Source organism: Mauremys mutica, chromosome 2 (assembly GCF_020497125.1).
Source record: "Mauremys mutica isolate MM-2020 ecotype Southern chromosome 2, ASM2049712v1, whole genome shotgun sequence".
Classification (NCBI taxonomy): domain Eukaryota; kingdom Metazoa; phylum Chordata; order Testudines; family Geoemydidae; genus Mauremys; species Mauremys mutica.
In genome coordinates this window covers 5,784,201-5,799,135 of record NC_059073.1, presented here as the reverse complement: position 1 = coordinate 5,799,135, position 14,935 = coordinate 5,784,201, and the positions used below count along the sequence as shown (strand labels likewise).

The 14,935-nt window shown below is 47.1% G+C and overlaps 1 protein-coding gene across 4 annotated transcripts in view; it reads right to left on the bottom strand.

Annotated features, from left to right (window-relative positions):
* PPP1R16A (protein phosphatase 1 regulatory subunit 16A) overlaps positions 1-14,935 on the bottom strand; it is a 68,800-nt gene that overhangs the window by 18,501 nt on the left and 35,364 nt on the right. The window lies entirely within an intron of this gene.

Genomic DNA, 14,935 nt, shown 5'->3' with positions numbered 1-14,935 from the left:
CACACTCACCTGAAGCTACAAGGGTCACTGGGGCAGGGGGATCCAGAGGGATTTCTGGTAGGCGTAACCAAGGCAGAGAGAGGAGACAGCCAAACATTTTCAGAGGCACAAATGGAAGTCAGGTGCCTAACTCTCATTGACTTTCAGTGGGAGTTACGTGCCTTTGAAAATCTTCCCCCACCACAGTCCTGAAGAGCACAGGGGCAAGAACCTCGCCTTGTAACAGAAACGTGTCTTGCATTGCACACACAGCTCTTATGTCTGCTTCAGGGCAACCCAGAAACAGAACTCACCCCTAAAAGACAGGGTGGTCCCCTGCACACCAGCAGGTGCCCTGGACTGAAAGAGAATTGAGTTTTGATGGCCTGACCTCAAGAAAGAGAGAGCAGAGACTGAAGAGCTGCAGAGAAAGAAATTGAGGGTGATTGGGGTCACGGGGAGATTTAAATGTAATGGGAGAATGCAAAGAGGAGTGTTACTTGGGTTAGAAAGAAGAAGTGAAGGGGGGGGGGGCTTGATTGAGGTATTCAGCTTTTGCAAGGACATCATCAAATTGGCCAGTCCCTCTTCCTTCTCACCGCTGTCTACTAGCAAGAGAACACAGAGACACCTTAATCTTAAAGGACAGGACATTGAAAGTGAAAGGAAAGGAATGAAAGGAAATGGGAGGCTTGGACTTTTATCAATAAATGCTGATTTCACTGAACACACACAAGTCCTCAATGAATATTTCCAAGGATAATAACTGAAATGTACAGAGAGGCAAAGTAAGAAAGATGCTGCTCGAGAACCTGCTGGGGTTTGGTGTAAGGCTATTTAATTTGTGTATTTTGACATGTGATGTTGGACAATTTGAGTTTTAAGTTACAAAGCTTTAACTTTTTTAATTTCAATCCATCATTTTGTGCAACAGTGAAAATTTAAATGGATAAAAATAGAAAAATGCTTAAAAGTAAATATCAATACGATCTGTCAAAATTATCAACATTAAGACTGGAAGGGGGAGGGATAGCTCAGTGGTTTGAGCATTGGCCTCCTAAACCCAGGGTTGTGAGTTCAATCCTTGAGGAGGCCACTTAGGGATCTGGGGCAAAAATTGGTCCTGCTAATGAAGGCAGGGGGCTGGACTCGATGACCTTTCGAGGTCCCTTCCAGTTCTAGGAGATTGGTATATCTCCAATTATTACCCTAACTCTGCCCTATGCAGAGCGATGTTAACCTGTGGAATTCACTGCCACAGGCACTTCGATCCAGACACTGTGGCTGGATTTAAAAATGGGCTGTAGATTGTATCTGATCCTTCTCGAGTGAAGGGTGATTTAAGGTGAGGCTCTGTATGCTGGGACCCCCAGGCTCACAAGCCACAACACCAGGGCAGCCAGATATGGGAGTATTTCCATAAGGCTTGTTCAACAGCCTTTTATAGGACCAGTAGCTGGAGATCTAAAATGGAGTACTACAGGGGTGCTGTAGCTGTCCTGGTCCCAGGATATTAGAGAAGCAATGGGTGAGGTTGTCTCTCTCACCAAGCGAAGTTGGTCGGTTGGGCCAATACAACATATCACCCGTCCTCTCCCTTGTCTCTCTCATCACTGGGGTGTTAGGGACATGGGAGGTTTTCTTTGCACAAGACTATAGTGCTAGACCCTCTACGGCTCCCTCCCTGGCTGCTCCCTCTTTTATCTAGCCAGGAACGCTGGAGCACTGAGAGATACAATCTGTGCTACAACCAGTAACTGAGTCACAGGAGCTGATAGTAAATGGTAAAGCTACAGGACAGGCAGGACCTTGGCTGTGTGCCTGTAACTGAGTTAAGATGCTGGACTAAGCTCCAATCTACAGTACAGTTTTTGACCATTTTTAGCTGAGTCAGGGGACAGCCATGTTGTAAGAAAACCATAACCAGGACGGGGGTCTAAAGATAGACTATGCCTTAGTCACCAAACTGAGTGGGGTGGAGATAGGGTGAGGTCAGGTTTTAAAAGTAAAGTTCCGTGATAGGCAGAGGAAAGGAAAACCAACAGTTAAAGACAAGATCTATTTCCCAAGGAGACTGAATTGCCACCAATCTCAGACCCAGAGTGGGCAAAAAAGGAAAATACACAATGTCATCAAAGAGCCCAAGCTAGACTGACTTAACTAACTGATTAGGCTCCAGCCCCCCCAGCAGAGAGAAGGAAATTGGCATGTCTGTTGCTCTGCAGTTCACCTTTGGAAGCATTTAACACTACCCTCGACAAAACACTAGATGTCATCAGAGTAAGGAAGAGTCCTGCACTGGTCCCTGCAAGAAGGACCAGATGATCCAAAAATCTTTTCCCGTCTCTTAACGTCAATCATTCTAAATCCTCAGGTAAAGTGTAAAACAAACCCAACGAGATTATACGGCTGTGGTCACAGTTAAGCGAAAGCCAGATTAACTGAGAGGGCTCTGAGATCTCTCACTGACTGCCCCGCATTATGAATACATCCGCTTTTGCTCATGTGACAGAATCCACCAGGGGTGGCATGGAGATGAGCCTTGGTCAAGGACTGTGAAGCAGGTAATCCTCTCACCTTATCAGAGCCCCTCCACTTTGAGAGCTGCCTCAGCAAACTAGAGAATGACGGACTCCAGATGGAATTTCTTTGCACTGCTTATTTTGGAAACACTTCTAGTTCCTGGAGAGTGTGAAAGAACTGGTTCAACTGGTCAGTGCCCAAGGAAGTCTGCATCTGTGCAGGCTGCTTCTCCCCGCACAGTCAGCAGGAGATGCTATCCTTGGACTAAGACCAAGATAAACCAATAACAACGTATCAAAGGGTTCAGACAAGGTTCTTCTTGGATCTAGCTATCCTGCCCACAAGCAATCTGTTCCCCAGGAGTCCACGGCTAGGTGTGCCCTCTGCTAGCAGTAGCACTGCACAGGAGGTTTTCAGGGCCTTTGTTTTACATTCTTCTTCAAGAGTCACACGAATGATGATTTGGAAAGAAGTCCCCAGCCCTGCCTTCCTCCTCTCTGCCTTTGGCCTCCCCGAGCTCCAGCTCTTCATGTCTCCCAGGATGCTGCTGCCCACCCTCCTGAGACACATAGAAATGGGATTCCCGTTCCTTGGGCTCAAAGCAATGCCGCTGGGCTTAGATCTCATTTAAAAAGCAAAGCAAAGAAGATCTAGGTCCAGGCGCTGGAAGACCTGGGTTCAATTCCCAGTTCAGCCATAGACTTCCTGGGTGACATTAAGCAAGTCCCTTATGCCACCCGGTGCCTCGGCTTCCTGCCCTCAAAACAGGGATAATAGTCCCTGGCCTCCCAGAGGGGCTGTGAGGATCAAATCCATTAGTGATCGTGACGCACTCAGACACTAGGGTGTCGGGGGCTGGATAAAGCCCCTAAAAAGAATAGAATTCTGCTTGTTTTCAAGCTCTTGGTGGCCTTCCCCCAGCTAATCCTGCATCTTACCTCATTCTTTTTTCTCCTCTCCCCATCTCTGCCCCGTCACATGATACGCCTCTAATCAGACAAGAGCCTTTTCCTCTGCAGCTCCTAGTGCCTGGAACTCTCTGCCTCATCAATCGTCCAATTCCTTAGAAGTTCAAACTATTTTTATACGAATATGCAAATAACTAGACATTTCCAGAGGTGCTTTAAACAAATTTAAGGAATACAATAAAAAACAGCTCTTTCTCTCTCTTGCCCAGATCTCTTCATCTCTCTCCGCTACTCAACTCTGCAGAGGGTGTGGAGATCATGCACTGATGCCATCCAAAATAAAAGTTAGTGTATCGTGCGATTTCTTTCCCTGGGAAACAAATAGCTGGTTTTATTAGAGAGGTTCCTTCACCAAATTTTCCAGCTGGGTTAAAAAAAGCACAAGATCAACTGGATTATCAAGGTCACACACTGAGTCAATGGCTCAGCCAGAATTCCCAAAGAACCAAGGAGCCATTTGGATCTAAGGTCTTTATTCAGACCATTGGGCCTATCTGCTCCTAGGAGTGGTTCTGATCAGTGGTTATGATGGACACAGAAGAAGACAGTCCATTATGACTGAGAACAACACTAGGTTGTGAAAATACGACTGTGCTCACCTGAAAATTTCTTGGATTCAAGTAATGAAGTCTGCAGATCTGTTACAATAGGTACTTCAGCCTGCGTACAGCGTGGAGCAGAACCAGACCTGTCAGTCATGGCAAGCAGGGGAATGCCCTGCCCTCTGACATTCCCTCCAGTTGAGAGAGCTTCCAAAGCCAGGAGAATTCAGTTCTACTGTCCTGAACTACAGACTGTGTTAAACATGCGAAAAAGTACAACAATTTCTCTTATTGCAGAGCATGGAGAATTCCCCGAGACAATCCTGAATCTTTGTATGTCAGTTTCTTTCTCTACTTTGGTTGATCCGTTTGTCCCAGGGTGGGCCTGATCTGTGGACCTTATTACTCACAGAAAGGAAGTTTTCAGGTCAGGACAGATGAATTGTCCTGTTCTTCCTTGTGCTAAGGTCCACAGATCCCTTACACTGGGATCTTCACAGCAGTTTGCCTCCAGGGTTGAAAGCAGGATCATCCTTTAAATATGAACATCCCAAAGCAGGTACACTATATATCCTCCATATTCCCCTGGGCATTAAGGTGTGGAGAAGATTTCTGCTCCCTACCCACAACCCTCCAAAAAAGGCATCGGAAAAAGACTGGATGACATATACATAGCATTATGGTGAATGCATGTTTTGATGAGCACCTAAAGGATCTCAATACAGGAGACAAGACTTCTCTACCCAAAGACTGTCAGTGCCCCTAAAGACTGTATTTTGATGCTTAACAGAAGGAAGAAAAATGTCTGAACTTACTCTGGGAATCAATGCCTTGAGAGTTCAGAACTACGTGTCTGAATTAGAAGGACAATACTGGGTCTCATCAAAGCTCCCAACTTCAAAAACTTCTCTGATTGGAGACAGTAGCTGTCAGGAGGTCTACTCGAATAATAAACCAAGACAACTCCTGCAGGGGTTCAACCTGGGTAATGCCATAAGGAGCGGTATGAGGTTCCACGGTTGTGGGTTGTTACCCTCATGAAATATTTAATGCCGGGATTCATACAAAACTTCCTTTTCTTGAACATTATACTCCTGAGACTTGACTTTTGGGCTTGGCAGTCCTATACCCACACTAACGTCCTCCTGGAGGAACTCATGGCTAAGCTTCATTTGAGTTACATGCTAGCTAAGCTATGCACTTTGCACAGCAAGGAGAATAAGTTCTACTTTGCAACTTCTTTGAGGGTCCATGAGCGTTTTAAATCACTTCATCCAAGTACCCACTTCGAATCTGTCTCCTCCTGGATGCAGGACTGGTTTTGGTAATAGCAAACAATGAGCTAGAAACAGCCGAAGGCCCACAGACCAGAGAGCCATAACCTCTTCAACAGCATCACTGCTGTTCTCTGCTTTTGATCATTTGTACACTCCTGGGGAGCAGTGGAAAAGGCGTAGAGCAGATACTTTGCCCAACTTTGCAGGAGGCCATTCACCACCTCCCAGGTCCTGACACACAGAAAGGCCACAGGGCACTTTGCTGTTTCCATTTGCCAACAGGTCAATCATCAGCCCCTCAAGTTGACTTTGAATGACTGGATGCATCGGGGGCAGGTTCCATTCTGCTTATTCTAATTTCTGCCATTTCAGTCTTGGTTTTCGCCTCCCTCTTGAGGGGCAATGCAGAGATAGGAAGCTTACGCCACCGAGATCAGGAATCGTTATTTCTCTCTGGGATAGGGCGGATCACATTCTTCTCCGTTTATCCATGAAAACCCCATCAGATGTGTTGACTGTCACAATCAGAACAAGAATGTAACCCTTGATATTCCAGAACCTGTATCGCTATGTTTCAGCTTTCTCTTTGTACAGTGCCATGATCAGAAAAAAATGTCTAGGAAAATAAAGTATATTTCTTTCTTCCTCAAAACCAGTATTAATATACCATGATTCTGAAAGAGGCCCTGGGAGCACTTGTCAGATCAAATAGTGTTTATCCATGTTGGGGGAGGAGGGGAATTTGCTATCCCGTGGCAGAGTGGAACAATTATCTGAGGGATGGTAAGACAGGAACGCAAAGATAAACCTCCCACTGGAACTGGCTCACATGCTTCAGGCAGATCTATGCTCCGTTTGTTCCAAACTCTCTGAGGCTAGAAACAAGAGGGGAAATTAGTTCTATTGCCCCAACCTGAAGTAGATGGTGGATGGTTTTCAGTCACATTCTTGCATTTCCGTGGGTTGCCTGAGATTGGGAATGGAACAATTTCACAGAGTACAGCCTCTGCAGTGTCCCGTTTGTGCCCATAACCCGGGGACTGCTTCAACTTGCCATGTGACCCGAGTTCCTTGCTATAGCATCTGTCAGGAGCCAGGATAGTCAGTCAACTTTTCCGATGACTCTGAACGGCCTCAGCTTTGCAAAAAGTTTCCCATTGTATGAGTAAGAGCTGGGAGGTGATTTGCCCAAAGCCCCATGTGCCCTTGTCATACTGATTTCTATCCTGCTATGCTGTGGGACTGGCAGGTCGAGAGGGACCCTCCTTGCAGTGCTGCTCACTCACGTTGGCATTGCTTGCCAGAGCAGGCAGAGGCACTTACGCTCTCAGATTACCTCAGATAACACTTCATACTTATTTTTTTGGTGGTGGTTGGAGGGGGGGGGGTTAGTCTGAGACCACCTGCAAGCTTCGAGGCCCCCGGGAACTAGGGTTGAGGTAACGCTTGCCTGCACCTGGGTGCCTGTGAAGGGCTGTACGGTGAGGCAGTCACTTTTTCATGTAAAAATCTCCCCCAGAGAGAAATGCTGAGTGTCCTTGACCAGCAAGGACAAGAGCCATCGTTATCTTTGTTAGCGACACCAGGCTGAATTTGACTGGCTGCAAACTGAAGAACCTTCCAGCCTTATAACATGGAGGGCAGGGGCTAGAAAGAAAAATGGTGGGAGCCTGCTTGTTCTTCCAGCCCTGGGCTGTTGTCCCGCTTCTCATTCCATGGCCAGCTACAGAGAGGAGGAGCTGGAGGTAGCAGCACTGATGCATGTCAAGCCACGATGATCAACATGGCATAAGAACCCATATAAAACAGAACCTGCAACAGAAGCCAGGAACAGAAACCTGGACATTAGGATGTGGTGACCTGCAGCAGCAGCTGGAGATGACAGCCCAATACTCCCATTATTTAGATGTGGCAGGAACCCCCCAGCCCCCTCTTACGTCTTCTGAAGCAGGAGTTCTCAACCTTTTTCTTTCTGAGCGCTCCCCCCCGCACCCCACACATGCTAGAAAAACTCCACAGCCCACCTATCGCACAGGAACTAGTTTTCTGTACACAAAAGCCAGGGCTGGCGTTGGGGGGTAGCAAGCAGGGCAATTGCCTGAGGCCCCACGCCACAGGGGCCCCACAAAGCTCCACTGCCCAGGCGTTGGTTTCAGCCGCGGGTGGCAGGGTTCTGGGCCCTGGGCTTCAGCCCCTTGCGGTGGGGCTTTGGCTTTCTGCCCTGAGCCCCAGCAAGTCTAACGCCGGCCCTGCTTGGCGGACCCCCTGAAACATGCTCGCGGCCCCCCCAGGGCTCCCGACTCCTGGTTGAGAACCACTGTTCTAAAGGAGCATGAGGAGTGGGATATATAGCTACCCCTGGTCTACAGCAGCTGCAGACCTCCGTAGTTCCACAGTACTCTGCCTGTAAGAGTCGAGCCTTATAAATTATCCAATATTATTGCTGGATCCCCTAATTCTGATCCAGACAGCCGGCCTCTCTCCCATAAGGAGGAAGAATTCCCTTTTGTGTGTACACATGCACATAACCAAAGCAACCAGCACATGTCTGTAGCCTGGCTTTCCCCGCATGGATCTGCCATGTAGCACTCTCTGTAGGTGAGCAGGGGAACTGGTGGTGATATATTTCCCCTTTGGGAATCTGCCCCTAGGATCCTGCTTCAGAGGTAGGGAGAAAGACTGGGCATAGATATTTCTCCAAACATTTTTCAAGTGACTAGTGGCCTCTCTGCCCTCAAAGAGGCAGGGCTTAGTGTCTCCCTTCCTGCATGGGGAACACTTCTGGCTTTCTCCAGGAAGGTTCTGGCCTGGGACTCAGGGATGGGCTCCCCAAAAGCTCTACCCCTCTCTACAGCATAGGATCCACATGGGACAGATGGGCCTGTGTTCCCCAGGAGATCTCAGCCAGGAATATGGGGGCGGTACTGTTATAGAAAGAGAGGGAGCTGGGCCTGAAGACCCCTTACCACACTCTCTGGCATTGGCAGAATTAGTGCTGTGTTCAGTGCCCTCCATCCATGACCCGCGGGGAAGCACAGAGGAAGGAGGCAGCTAAGCACTGCAGTCAGATGCATGGCTGCTGGAGTGGGATGCAGGACCTCCAGCACAAGTCTCCATCTGGTGCACTGCCCTTCTGGCTTCGCTCCCCGCGCAAAGAGGGGGCGGCTGAGGTTATCCTGCCCAGACTGGGCTATCAGGGAAACTGCACACTGCCCAGGGAGTCGGCTGAGCTCCCCAGTAAGACATGGAATAAGTTGGGGGAAGCAGGAGACACAGATCCATCCTTTGGTCTCTGGCTTTTCTTGGTCTAGAGCTCCCTCCCAGAAATCTGCAAGGGCACCAGCTACTGCCAGTGCCTCAGGAGGGGAAACAGAGCTAAGGGGACAATCTCCCCAAAAGTCGAATGCAGCGGGGACGTGGCAGGGAAGCAGACACACACTAAGCCAGATCTTGGTCAAAATCTGAAGTTTGGCGTTTCCTGCTGAAAAGCCTGGCAGCAGGGAAGGGTGCGGGAGCACTGGGGAGGCAGGTAACACTGTGGGAACTTGGGGGGGCAGGGCGCTGCTAGTGACTGACAGGGCTGGTCCTGCCGCCAAGCTGCAAGCATGAAGAAAGCAAATCTCTCATCCACTGGCAGGGTTTACCAAGTACACACAGAGCAGTCAAGCTGGCTTCAAGGTGGGTTGGGCACTTCCCACTCGTCACAGTGGTCCCCAGACTCATTACCAAGACTGCAGAAACAGAGACTGTGAATCTGCCACATCACCTGATTTCTGTTTAAGGTTCAACGGTGTTGCCTTCAGTGCTGATGGGCATAGGCAAAGCAGCTCAGTTAAGTCCGCTCCTGTGGCCACGACGTAACTGGTTTGCAGTCACAAACTGGGCTGCGTGCTAATGTTTGTGCAGCTGTGTGTGGCCGAGCACAATCTGCTGAGGTTAATGCATTCGAGGCACCTCCAGTCAGGCAGTCTCTGGCCTTTGCGCCATTTCCCCAAAATGCCCAAGGCTGACTCAGTCTCTTTGCTCTCTTCCGGTGACTGCCTGCCCCGGCCCCCGAGCGCATTCATGGCCATCAAAAGCAGGCCAGCATCGCGTCTCAACCTGAGCTAAAAATGACCGAGCTCTGTATTTGCCCTGATTTCTGGCACATCTGAATAAAGAGGAGTTCTTGATATAATTGTTTGCATTTGCACAGCTCCTTTCATTCAAAAATATTTCATTGTTTTACAAATACTCATTTCAGGCTCAGGGGCCCACGAGGCTCTGTAGGTTAGGACATCTACTTTAAGGATGGATGAACTGAAGAACAGAGAGGTCAGTGACATGCCCAAGGTCAGAGAGGGGAGAGAGAGAGAGAGAATGACCACTGGCAGATCCAATGATAGAAACGCCCCAAATTTCATGTTCTAGCCACTAAACACTCCTTCCCTTGATCTTCCTCTTCTGTATAAGCTGGTCTGTTCCAGGGACCATCATCGGCTGTAAACAGGGACCCTGCAATAGACACAAGTGGACTGCCAATTGCACCGCCTGCCATCTTGTGCCCTGTAGCAGTCAGCAAGAGATCTCTATACTGAAACAGAAACATAATCAGTCAGTCCTGTAAACCTGAAGTCTCAGGGACGCCTCATGTTGGCTGTTGCAGGATCTACTAACTCGATGATTCAGATATATGCGTTCATGCTCTTCTGTATAGGAACGCTTTTCCTTTTTTAAACTGTTCTTTCACCTCAGAAGCCAGAAGCAGGCACCTCTGGTGTTGCCTCCTAGCATTACCTGACATGTTTCTGGTGCTGAGAGTCAACCAAGTCATTTGGAATACCAAAGAAATTCCAGAAGTCTTGAAGAACTCAGTGGTTTGAGCACCGGCCTGCTAAACCCAGGGTTGTGAGTTCAATCCTTGAGGGGGCCATTTAGGGAACTGGGGTAAAAATCTGTCTGGGGATTAGTCCTGCTTTGAGCAGGGGGTTGGACTAGATGACCTTCTGAGGTCCCTTCCAACCCTAATCTTCTATGATTCTAAGAATGTTGAACTTATGTAACTATTCAAAAGGGCCACAGGGTAACTATAGGCCAGCGAGCCAGACATCAATCTTTGGCAAAATAATGGTAAAGCTGATACATGATTCAACTGATAAAGAATTAAAAGACTGGAATGTAAGTGCCAGACAACATGGTTTCATGGAAAATAGGTCTTGTCAAACCTGATTTCCTTCTTTGATGAGATTACAAGTTTGTTTGCTAAAGGTAACTGCATAGGTATAATATACAGTACTTAGACTTGTGTTAGTAAGTTGGCGTAGTACCACCCAACATTCGGATTAAAATTTAGCACTATACACTGCAAATGGAGTACACATCAAATGGATTAATAACTGGCTGACAGATCTCAAGAAGTAGTTGTCAATGGGGAATCAAACGGAGGTGTTTCTAGGGGGTTCCACAGAGTTCGCTACTAAGCCCAAACCTAGTCAACATTTTCACCAGCAAGAAGTCAGTGTAAATTCACTGATAAAAATCCCCCAAATGTAGCTAAAGCTGTTTCATGGACTGTTGTTCTTAAATCTTCCCAAAATTCCTCTGCCTGCTCTGGCAATCACTTCCCATGCATGCCAAGCTCAAAAGCCTTCACAAACTCCTGGCATTTCCTCTGGTTTTCGGTGTTAATAACATTGACTTTGGGCTTGCTCCTAGGTTTTGCTCTATGTAGTTTCTTGGCTGCAGTCTTCACTTTGCTAATAATCAAGGAGTGGTCAGTGTCACAGTCAGCACCATGGAAAGGCAGGCAAGTGTTCACACTAAGGGTAGGTCTTTCCTCCTGACGACAACAAGGTCTAACTGGTGCCAGTGCCTGATTGTGGATGTCGCCATGACACTGTGGTGCTCTTTTCCTGTAAATTGGTCATGCACATTTGGTTTTGGGCGCAGAATTCAATAAGTCGTTGGCCGTTCTCATTCATCTTGCCAATGCCAAAATGGCCTAGGCAATCTGGCCAAGAGATGTTGTCTGCACTGACTCCTGCATCAAAGTCACCAAGAAGGAAAAGTTGCTCAGTTGACGGTATTCTTTTGACAATTTGATGCAGAGTTGTAAAACGTATCCTTTTCCTCGGGGCTAGATTTGAGTGTTGGTGCATAGGCACTAATGATGTTCACAGAGCCGATGGTCGTCTGAAGTTTAAGTGAGATGATACGCTCTGACTTCCCAATGGGTGTTTCTAGGAGCTTTACCCACTTGTTTCTCACAGCGAAGCCGACACCGTGCAGACGATTTTCTTTGCTGCTTTTACCTTGCCAAACAAAGGTGTAATTGGTCTCTTGGACAGAACCAGCATCTGCAAGTCTTGTTTCCTGAAGTGCTGCTCAACGCTGACTTCTGTATTCTGCTTGTGTATTGTAGGTCGTCGATGTCTGTCAATCCCAGACACATGGTCCTGACATTCCAGCAGCCAAGCCGGAAAGTTCTTGGTTTCTTATTTTTGCCAGGTGCAAGGTTTCCGTCTGCCATTCAACTTTTGGTCTAGCCCCACGCACCCGATGAGGCGGGCAGACTGTGGCGGGTCAGCAACTAACTGTCTGGGGGCTGCCCAGCTTTGTGGGGGGTGTTGGCTGATCAATGGAATGCAGTGATTTCTCCCACCATCGAAGTTGACCCATGACCCCCTCCTCTATGCCAATCAAGTGAGAGCTTATAACCCGTAACTGCCACCGTCCATGCTGTGTCGTCTCCATGTGATGTGGCTGCAATAGCCTGGGCAGTTGATATGGAGGTGCTGCTTTACCTATGTGTCAGCATCCCTCTCTTGACTTCAATGGTTTGGACTACAGGAAGGATGGGAGTCGATACATTCGGAACCAGCTACGCTGCAGGAGTTGCCAGAGCAGAGGAGATCTTCCATCTGCCTGCCTTTCAGGGCTCCACTCCTAGATTGGTTATCAGTCATAGCTGAAGGGCCCAATCTGTCCTATGTGGATGTCATGGGAAAAAACACTGAGTGAATTTGCTCATCTGCCTTTTGATGGCAGTCAAGCTCTGCGAAGAGACACAGACAGTCTCAGACACAGGAAACCTCAAAGTCACGTATGACAGCCTGAAGAAAGCTCTAGGTCCCACTGTCAGCAAGGCTGCCCCTCAAATTGCACAGCAATTAAATCACTACAGATAAAAGCAAGCAGTTGTTGCGTTGGGTTGAACGCTATTCAGAGCTATACATACAAGAAAGAAACATTACCAGCGAATCACCGGACCAAATACCAACTCTACAGGTCATGCCAGAGCTAGATGTGGTGCCCACTGTAGAAGAGCTAAGCAAGGCCACTGATTTGCTATCATGTGGCAAGGCTCCTGGGAAAGATGGCATCCCAGTGGAAATCCTCAAGTGCGGGAAAGACAGCCTGTTACCATATCTTCATCAGCTGCTACTGAAATGCTGGAAAGAGGGTGAGGTACCATACGAGATGTGCGACCCAAACATCATCACTTTGTATAAAAATAAAGGCGAAAAGGGCGACTGCAACAGCTACAGGAGTATCTCGCTACTAAGTGTAGCGGGGAAAGCTTTCGCAAAAGCCATCTTAGTGCACCTACAACAGCTGGTGAATCATGTCTACGCTGAATCACAGTGCGGATTCAGGGCTGGAAGATCAACTATAGACATAACATTTTCTCTGCATCAACTCCAAGAAAAGTGCAGAGAGCAAAACCAACCTTTGTACATCGCCTTTGTGGACCTAACCAAAGCATTTGACACGGTCAGCAGAGCAGGTCTGTTTGCAATACTAGAAAAGATAGGATGTCCACCAACCCTGTTAAGTCTTATATGCTCATTGCACAACAACATGACAGCAACTGTCCAATTTGACGGGTCCACTTCGGACAGCTTTGAGATGAAAAGCGGAATGAAGCAAGGATGTGTTCTGGCCCTTACACTTTTTGGACCCTTCTTCTTGGTACTCTTGAACTGTGCGTTTAAGGACATGAAAGATGGAGCGTATCTCCACACAAGAGCAGATGGGAAACTCTTCAGCCTGTCCCGACTTAAGTCAAAGACCAAAGTCAAAAGGTGCTAATCAGGGAACTTCTATTCGCTGATGATGCTGCCCTCATAGCCCACAATGAAGATCTATTAATAATAATGGGAGATTTCAACTATCTGCATATCGACTGGGTGCATATCACCTCACGACGGGATGCAGGGATAGTTTCTTGACACCTTAAATGACTGCTTCTTGGAGCATCTAGTCCTGGAACCCACAAGAGGAGAGGAAATTCTTGATTTAGTCCTAAGTGAAGCACAGGATCAGATCCAAGAGGTGAATATAGCTGGACTGCTTGGTAATAGTGACCATAATATAATTAAATTTAACATCCTTGTGGTGGGGAAAACACCCCAGCAGTCCAACACTGCAGCATTTAATTTCAGAAAGGGAAACTACACACAAATGAGGTTAGTTAAACAGAAATTAAAAGGTACAGCGCCAAAAGTGAAATCCCTGCAAGCCGCATGGAAACTTTTTAAAGACACCATAATAGAGGCTCAACTTAAATATATTCCCCAAATTAAAAAGACATAGAAAAAGAACCAAAAAAGAGCCACCGTGGCTAAACAACAAAGTAAGAGAAATAGTGAGAGGCAAAAAGGCATCCTTTAAAAAGAGGAAGTTAATTCCTAGTGAGGAAAATAGAAAGCATAAACTCTGGCAAATGAAGTATAAAAATATAATTAGGAAGGCCAAAAAAGAATCTGAAGAACAGCCAGCCAAAGACTCAAAAAGTAATAGCAAAAACATTTTTTTAAGTACATCAGAAGCAGGAAGCCTGCTAAACAACCAGTGGGGCCGCTGGACGATCGAGATGCTAAAGGAGCACTCAAGGACGATAAGGCCATTGCGGCGGAACTAAATGAATTCTTCGCATCAGTCTTCATGGTTGAGGATGTGAGGGAGATTCCCAAACCTGAGCCATTGATTTTAGATGACAAATCTGAGGAACTGTCCCAGACTGAGGTGTCATCAGAGGAGGTTTTGGAACAAAATTTATAAATTAAACAGTAATAAGTCACCAGGAACAGATGGTATTCACCCAAGAGATCTGAAGGAACTCAAATGTGAAATTAAAGGATTACTAGTCTGTAACCTATCATTAAATCAGCTTCTGTACCAAATGACTGGAGGATAGCTAATGTGACACCAATTTTTAAAAAGGGCTCCAGCGGTGACCCTGGCAATTACAGGTCATTAAGCCTGACTTCAGTACCAGGCAAACTGGTTGAAACTATAGTAAAGAACCAAATTGTCAGACATATAGAGGAACATAATTTATTGGGGAAGAATCAACATGGCTTTTGTACAGGGAAATCATGCCTCACCAATCTACTAGAATTATTTGAGGGGGTCAACAAGCATGTGGACAAGCGGGATCCAGTGGATATAGTGTATTTAGATTTTCAGAAAGCCTTTGACATGGTCCCTCACCAAAGACTCTTAAGCAAAGAAGCTGTCATGGGATAAGAGGGAAGGTTCTCTCATGAATTGGTAACTGGTTAAAAGACAGGAAACAAAGGGTAGGAATAAATGGTCAGTTTTCAGAATGGAGAGAGGTAAATAGTGGTGTCCCCCAGGGGTCTGTACTGGGTCCAGTCCTATT